This window comes from Calidris pugnax, unplaced genomic scaffold (assembly GCF_001431845.1).
Source record: "Calidris pugnax isolate Ruff unplaced genomic scaffold, ASM143184v1 scaffold153, whole genome shotgun sequence".
Taxonomy (NCBI): domain Eukaryota; kingdom Metazoa; phylum Chordata; class Aves; order Charadriiformes; family Scolopacidae; genus Calidris; species Calidris pugnax.
The window spans coordinates 1,730,823-1,739,392 of NW_015090999.1; the positions used below are offsets into that span (position 1 = coordinate 1,730,823).

The 8,570-nt window shown below is 38.1% G+C and overlaps 1 protein-coding gene across 13 annotated transcripts in view; it reads right to left on the minus strand.

Moving 5' to 3' along the window:
* The window catches only part of GPC5 (glypican 5), a 730,043-nt gene that overhangs the window by 721,005 nt on the left and 468 nt on the right, over positions 1-8,570 (minus strand). The window lies entirely within an intron of this gene.

Genomic DNA, 8,570 nt, shown 5'->3' on the forward strand with positions numbered 1-8,570 from the left:
GTTATTAAGTTGTTTGGATACATTTCAATGCCATACCAATTTCAGACCTACTGTATTCCTTATTCCCCTATATATGTTCTTTAGTTTCTTTTCTGAAAAGGTAGGGTTTTATTTATATTTGCTTATTTAAAAGTAATCCTCTACTTATTTATTTTTTTCATTATTTGTGCATATGATTTCTTTTTACTAACCTTCAAACAAATCAGCAGAGAGCTCGAAAAGAAAGAATTTGTCATATAACCTGATCTATTACTATTTGACTATTGGCCTCACATTGACAAACCAAGCAATTTTACAATTCCTTGCAGTACCTGTTTTTTCTTAAAACTCCAATTTTGCTGCTCCAGGAAAGTCTTTTATCTTCAATAAAGAAGCTTCTAGCCAGCATGACTTATGAAGAAAGAGTGCACGGAGAATGGAGGTCACTTGTGATACTACAAATCTGAGACAGATTTTTTTTGACCCACATGCATGAATTTTCAGGTGTCTGGGCCACCATTATTAATACTGCTACTCAAATTTACATTTGGTAACTAATATATCCATTGATTTAAGCACAGCTGAATTGGAACTCTAAAATGCAAATATCCTATTAAGAGAACATTTTTGTCCTGTAAGACAGCGTAAAGAAACAGAAGCTGAACAGTTCAGCACAAACTCATCATTTTAGCAATTCACCTAATTGGACTAATATCTGGATTAAATTTTGAACTCCTAGGTTGCCGAAACCTCTACGGCTGTTAGAAATTATATGTTAAATTCATGTCTGACCTTGCCCAAAGCCCGTCTTTGTCAACAAACATGCTCAGCAACTACTTAAGAGACTGACACAGAAGCTAACTCAGAACAACCCTGAGCTCGGCTTTTTCTCAAAGACACATCAGTTTTATGATGACAAAACCACTAAAATTATTTCATTTTGAGATATCCAGAAGATAACCCGCTGCTCCTATATTATTCTAACCTTGTCAGCACCACAGTGGTGGGATCTTGTGATAATTTCATTTGTGATTTCCTTCAGGAAGCAAGAATTCTTTTTGGCAATTATTGATCTGGGCTCTGGGCTTTGGCATATCTTCGCTGTGGGATGCAGCAGCACTCTTCCCAGATACGGAGTCCTCACAGTCCTGCTGGCTGTGTTTCAGCTCCATGCTGAGCTCCAGGCACTTGGTGTCCCTCTCCAGCACAGGGGTAGAAAGATTTACTCACATGGGCTATCAGAGACCTTGGGGAAGGCACCAGCCAGTAGATAAACAGAACTACAGGGTTTTGCCATTCAATTTTCGTACAACCCATCTATTTCCCTTCTCCTTGTGTAATTTCAGGACTACTATACACATTGGTTTAGTTGTTATTGTAGTAAAGATTAATTCACTGATGTTAAAAAGGGGAAAATGCCATAAGTAGTTTAGCTTCTAGTACTGATTAAAGTCAGTGACACTAAATACACATGGAGATTATCATGCTTTAGCCTCAAATCTCTGCCACGAAAATGTAAAAGGGTAAACCATATATACTTCTGATTGGCTTTAGGCTCTAGATTTCCCAATCTAAACTACTTTTTCTTCTTTTTGACCTTCATTTGAGAACACATTTATGACAGCAAGGTCATTACATTTAACTCAATTCTATTCCTAGTGCAGAAGAAAAAGAGGGAAAAAAAAAGGATGCCATGGTTTCCTGACGCTACTCTCAGTTGTAACATACACCGTTTAGTTTTACTAACAACATAAAAGCATTCACACTTTACAGGGTTAGTTAATAAACTTTTAGAGTCTTTTTTTCTTTTAATTAAAAGGTACTACTACATTTCAGGTATTAACAAATAATATACACAGCATTTCCTCACATGCAGTTCCACGTGTATGTGGGCTCATACATACAGAATACTTGTTTAGTATTAAAATTAAATAACCTGAAGATTAGGTCTATTACCCAAACTGTGCTTAATACTTTAAATAAATGTTAGGCACTGCTTAGCTTTCAAACCTTTTGCACTTTACCTCTTGTAAAGCAGGAGCTAATATGAAATTTTACCTAGGAATACTATGGGCTTTAGCATAGCTTCAATAAGACATTTAGCAAGAAGACACTCCAGCAAAACTAAAATAATAATGAATATTTGTTTTTTGTTTCAGCTGACTCTTCAATATTCTTTTATTCCCTTGATTCTATGGTAAGTATTTTTTTAAGCAGCATCTTCTTAACATGGATATCATTCCCAACCCTAAGGGAACTTTGTTTTATACTTTAAGACTGCTAATCACGTGCATATAAAGTACATTTTATTGACCTACTTTTGTTCCAGCTCATTAAACGCAGCTGCTTTCAATGGTCAGGAAAAACTAACCAAATAAAACATGCAAAAGAACCCAACTGACTAAAAATGGAGCCGTTGCTCAAAACCCAGAGTGGCTTTGTAGTTGTTTCTTTATAGAGCTACAGAACAAGTAACAGCTCACAGATAATGTTTCAGAAGAGGGTATGAAAACCAGCAAGTGAAATAGTTTGTTCCATTTCAGTACAACCATGTTAAAAACCCACACACTTATTTTCTGTGTGTTCACATCCAAAAATCTTCCTGTCTTCCACAAGAATTGTTTTGTCCATAACCAATTATTCTGAAATACAGTGAGAAAACATTTTCTGCTCCAATAAGGAATACTGGCTCTATTCAGTACCAAATTCTGAAGACTCCACACTGCAATCTGTTTTTAGACATGATCACAAGACAGCAAAAAGTGAAATAACTTAGCCTGTAATAAATACATATTAACAGTTACAGTATATGAGAGGTTTTACAAATTACAACCATCTAGATTGGCGATTCATGTTTTTCTAGATGTACTTAAAAACAGCACAGCAAGAACAAAATTTAACTATAATGAGGTATCAGTTTACCTATTTCCAGAAGATCTGGAACCAAGTTCAAACTTTTATTCACAGTCTCAGCCATACAAATCCATTTTTCAGTACCTTGAGATAAACAAGTGCTCACCAGATGAGGATCTTAATTCCCAGAAGAAAAGAAAAATATAAGATGTGTGGTAAATATCTACATGTCTACTCAGATAAATACTTCCATGAGATCAAATCTAGAGTCTGAAAAATTCCAAAACAGACCTAGGATTGTCATGATAAACAACCTTTTAAAAGCCAGCACTGAAGTGCCACAGGGCCTGGAAGCAGTTGTTAAAACCAAGAGTTTGTTGCAAAATGGATTTGCAACCTGTATCAGTCATGAGTCCTTCTCATGCTTGCCCTTTAATATCTGTTAACTCATTTTTGCTACAAGCACCAGGACAGACTTCGAATTAATCACCATCATTATAATTAACCGCCATTATTATAACCCCTGTGAAGCACTTCAGTGTTGCTAAATAAGAGAGGCAGGGATCAGCCTCAGGCACCTGGCCTTGACTATCCTCACTGCTGAACCATCACCTCACCTCCTTCTGTGGCTCTGTTCAGGTGGCACCAGGACTTCTCTCAATGCAGTGCCCAGCTGCACTTCTAGAGATGTTGCATTCTACCTACTGCTTTCAGAGGACACCGTAGGCAACACTGTAGGACATGCCTAGTTCATTCCTAGCATCCTTTAAGATCATCCTCCTGCTACTAGCAGGCACCCAAGCAAGATATAGTCATCCCTCCATGCATCCACATTAGAACTCATAGCTCAAAACATGCATTCATGTTACACCGCACCCACTGCCTGTGAAAAACCTTCCTATTTTTAAGGCTGTTTCAATTCTAGGGGAAGGGAGCCCCAAAAATCCATAGTGCCTTAGCATTACAAGAGCACCATACTGGATCTAGAGAAGTCTCAAGGGCAAACACGATTGAGGACAGCCAGTCCCTTCTACAGGATACCAGCCTTAAACAATGTAGACATGAGCCAATCTATTCCACCAAGCACAAGAACCAGGAGTTGGTTCCCTGTCCTCTATTTAGCAGTATGGACACCACCTTTCAGGTCATCGCAGCCAGAACAACTACTGCTGACTTCCTAGTGAAGCTGGAATATGGGAGATAGAGGTGGGAAAACTACTACAAAGATGAGTCCGTCTTTTGTTGGTTTTGATTCCAAAATGTTTTAAGAACTGTTTCATAGTGATCATTTTGTGGATGCAGAGAGAAAATAATACTTGCATTCAGGAAACAACAAAGTATGCTCACGCACACAAAAAAATATATTGTAGACAACAGTTCTTACAAAAACAGACATAACAATGAACATCAATAACTGATGCGATAGAGCAACTCACTTTTTGTCTCTACCTAAAACCTCTTCCAGAGATCTCAATGTCAGTTAGACAGAGTAACGAGAAGTACCTCCACCTGCACACACCAAAAAGAAAAGTCTTGACTTGACTTCAGATAGAACCAAAATCCAAATTACCTGAATGTAACTCATACTAGAAACCCAAATTAAAATTCAAAGATCATTTTGGAGTTGCATCAAAGTAATCTTATCTGGATTTTAAACAGACTTCTATTGTTACATAAAACTGAATTAGCAAGAATATTTTAACTTGAATTAACAAAAGAGCATTGCACACCAACTTTTTCTGAGACTACCTCATCCTTCAAGCATAGTTTGTATCATTTATTCAACTTCACATGCAGAACTATTCTCCATCAAAAAGCCTTTGCAAGAAAATTTATACTAATCAGTCTTCACTCTTTATTATGCTTCTTGTTCTCACAGCTGAATATACGACCTCCCAAAGCAAAGGTTGCTGAAGTCTAATTGATTCCTGAAAAAAACAACTCAAAACAAACAAACAAAAATGACAAACATCAAAAAACCTGCTGAGAACTTGGAAAAAAATAACTCCAGCGCTTTCTTCTACCTCATTGGGAGCCCTTTGATTCTACAGTTCCAGCAAATGTAACATTTTTCAATAAGCCATGGAATTCAGCTTCTTGGTGCTTGCAGTTTGTTCACTGACGTACCTACTGGAAACCCTTTGCAGAGAAGGCAAGGGTGGCTGGTTTACTGTCCATCCTATTCTGCTATTCTACAGGTTCCAGGAGAAGGAAAACAGAGAAAAAAGTCTTATTTGCAACAAAGAGAATAAAGAGAGTTGAGAGCTCCCATTTAATGTGTCCGAAAAACAAGGTGCTGAAATAAGCTAAAAGCTTTAGCTTTACTAGCATATATGGGGTAAAAGATTGGAATTCTTCAAGAAAGTTGTTTACGTTACAATACCAGAAATTGAGCATGCTAAAAGCTTTAGCTTTACTAGCACATATGGGGTAAGAGATTGGAATTCTTCAAGAAAGCTGTTTACGTTACAATACCAGAAATTGAGCATAGGAAATACAGATATGTTTTAAAAAGTATTTTGCAGACAATAATTATTTTTTTAAATAATTGAAATTATATATATACAAAAATAAAATTAAAAAAGCCAAACCTTTGAGGCCTTTTTGTAATTAGTTACATGTTTTGCATCTTGTTTGATTCTCCATACAATTATTATCTATAAATTAGTAAGGTTTTTCTGTACAGTTCAAACACCACCAGACTTGTAGCACAGAAGCAGACAGGTAAAAACAAAGTATTTTTGCAACTAACATTTAAAATCAGTATGAAAGTGATAAATGTTTCAATGTAGCATGTGACGAGGCTGAACTTAAGTCTATACTACAGTTCACAAATCACTGCTGCAGAAGATTGAGCAGTTCGGTTTCTTCATTGTTGGGGGGTAGCAATAAAAACCTTGGTTTTGTTAAAGATATTCATTTGTCTTGAATATCAGTTGCCAATTTCAACACCATTACATCCTGTGTTATGTGAATGGTAACACAAACTCAAGATCACCTTTGTGCATATATTTGCCATTTTTGCATATGATGATAAAGCTGTTTTTGCCCCTTCACAGATAACATGAACTACAGTTGCTGCAAAGCTAATTATATGAAATAATGCACAGTGTTTTGAGCTAACATATATTCAAAATACAGACACATGGCAGCCCTCAAATGAAACAGAATTATAATTTTCATGATTTACTGATATAAGGCTGTGAAGTTTTTATTACCACTAAGAGGAGGAAAAAATACAATTATGAATGCTACAGTCTTATTCCAATATAGGCAACAAATGCAAGGTCAATATAAGCCAACCTCTTCCCTATAATTTTACTGACTGTAGAGGTAGCCTTCCACTGTGTACAAATCCACACACCAACTAGCATTCCCTCATTTTTTCAGCTAGTGGTCCTCCTCCATGTAAAAGGTGTGGTTCAGCCGCAGGCATTTAAATGAAAGTGTCCTTACACAAGCTAGGTCTAAAATACCCCTAAAATAATGAAACCTATACAGCTTGCTCTGAAAACAACATCTAACATTTGATAGCTGAGTAGCTCCCAGATGCCACTGACTACACCGGCCGTGTAACGCAGTTGCCTGCAGGAAGCATGAGATGCCAAAGGTGTCCCACCCTCTGCCACTCCAGAAAGACCCAAGTCTCCCAGAGGTTTCGCATCTGCCGGCCCCATGGGTGTATTCCAGAGACTCTAGGGAAACTCAAATGGTGCCAGATGCCTACATTTAAGCAACCAAATTAGGACTATAAAGGCAGCTTTGACACCTCTTTTCACAAGTGGACACCTACAGAAAGTATTTATGTGTGTATTACACACAAAAACATTTCTGAGTGCCATCGGATGAGATTTTAAAATATTTTTTCACTTCTTGCCCCAAAAGAAGGCTGAATATAGAAGATCAGTAGCTAAAGTGACATTTCTTTCCTCTTCACATTATGTTTCCAGCCTACGAATACCTTTAATCACATCTAAACCTTCTAAAATACTCATTTAATCCCCATTTTCTTGTCATCTCCAATTCTGAATAGATTCTACTGTTCGCAATTATTTGTTTCATGTACCTCTGAGATCAAAGTTACTCAGAGCAAGAACTCTGACGCTCGTACTCGGCTCCTCGAGGGCTGGTATTTTCCGGGCTGCCCACAGCAATCCAGTTCCTTCAAAGAGTGCAAGGCTGCTGACCAGGCAGCTGCACCGCACCTCCTGCTGACTGCTGCGTGCAGGGGCAGCGGCGGAGAGAGGAATTCTTTTATTACTCTTCTAATTGAAAACCAGCTTTTGCTTCAGGAACAGGAAATAAAGAAAAGTCAAAAGAAGAAAATGAGAGAGGTGTTATAAAAATACTATAGGGGAAGGGAGGAAATCAGAGAGCAGAGCAGAAGAAATATATATAATATACCGTAGCTTTTTGTCCTGACACGTTTCCTCCCTATCCCCAGCGTACAAGTGAATGTACAGTATCAAAGTAAATGACAATGGCAGAGAAAGTGTAATAGTTATGCTAGACTATGGAATGAGAAGAACATAGATAAACTGACACCATCCCATTCATACTCATATTATTCACACAAATAACTACCACAAAAAAATTAAATCACCGACAGGGCTTTGATTCAGATTTCACTTTCCAGACATCTTCCTTTGCACAGTACCTATCTAATCAGGCTTTCTACTTAAAGTGTTCATTTCCTTTTTAGTGAAAACAATATTAAAACCTTTAGCTAAGGACAATGTAAGAAGACAATGCATGTTGTCAGATGTACTAGTAGCCTAAATATAGTACTTTGATTTGTAAACTGCACACTGCAATATTAAGTGTCTTAAGTTTAGGATTACATGTTATGTTGAAAATCAGAGTAATTAAAGAGCTGTATGTTGAAGTGGTTCCTTTAGAAATAAAAGTAGTATGCTTTATCTCAATTTGCAGTTAATAAAAACTACACAAATTACCTTAAAGAAATGGAAGATGCTATTGATATTCCAAAGTGAAGGGGATGTTAATTAATCTTTTGTTGCATGGAGAAGTCATTTTCTGTTATGAAAGCACACACTCACATTTACTAGTTAACTTGTCATCTAAATATGAACACAGTTTACAGATTTTGGAGGGGGGGGGGGGGCAGTATTTTCCAGCCCTATACCCCGGACCATGAAAATATCTACATTTTAATTTTGTCATTAGCACCACTGAAATCAATTGACATTCTCACGAGGCTGGAAACAAATCCCAAGTGTAAGAATATAGGTCTTATTACATACATAGTTTGTCACATCATTTGGCATCTGCTTAAAAAAAAAAAAGTTCCATTGTTGATATAAACGCTAGGATGTACTCAAATTGCCATTACTTAAGACATTGATTTCCCTGGAATTTCATTCAGTTTCAGCTCCAGGCAGACATCCAGCAGACAAAACGTGCAAACCCACCACTCGCAGTGGTGTAAATCAGTCTCATTTCACGCACGAGTAACTCCGCCGGTGCAAGACGCAGCAGTTCGGTGCCGGGGAGAGCAGCCCGTGTCCCTGTGCCTGCCCACGGACGGCTGAACGCGGGGTGATCCCCCCACGCGATACGGCACACGAGGGGGGCGCAAGGGGCTTTTAGGCAGGTGTCGGGGTGCTCCAGTTTTTGCAGAGCCCACACCCCGAGAAGCGCATTTTCTCTCTGGAGTAAGGAGCCGGACATCCCCCCCCCCCCCCCCTTCCCCACCAAACCCCCCCCCTCAACTCCCG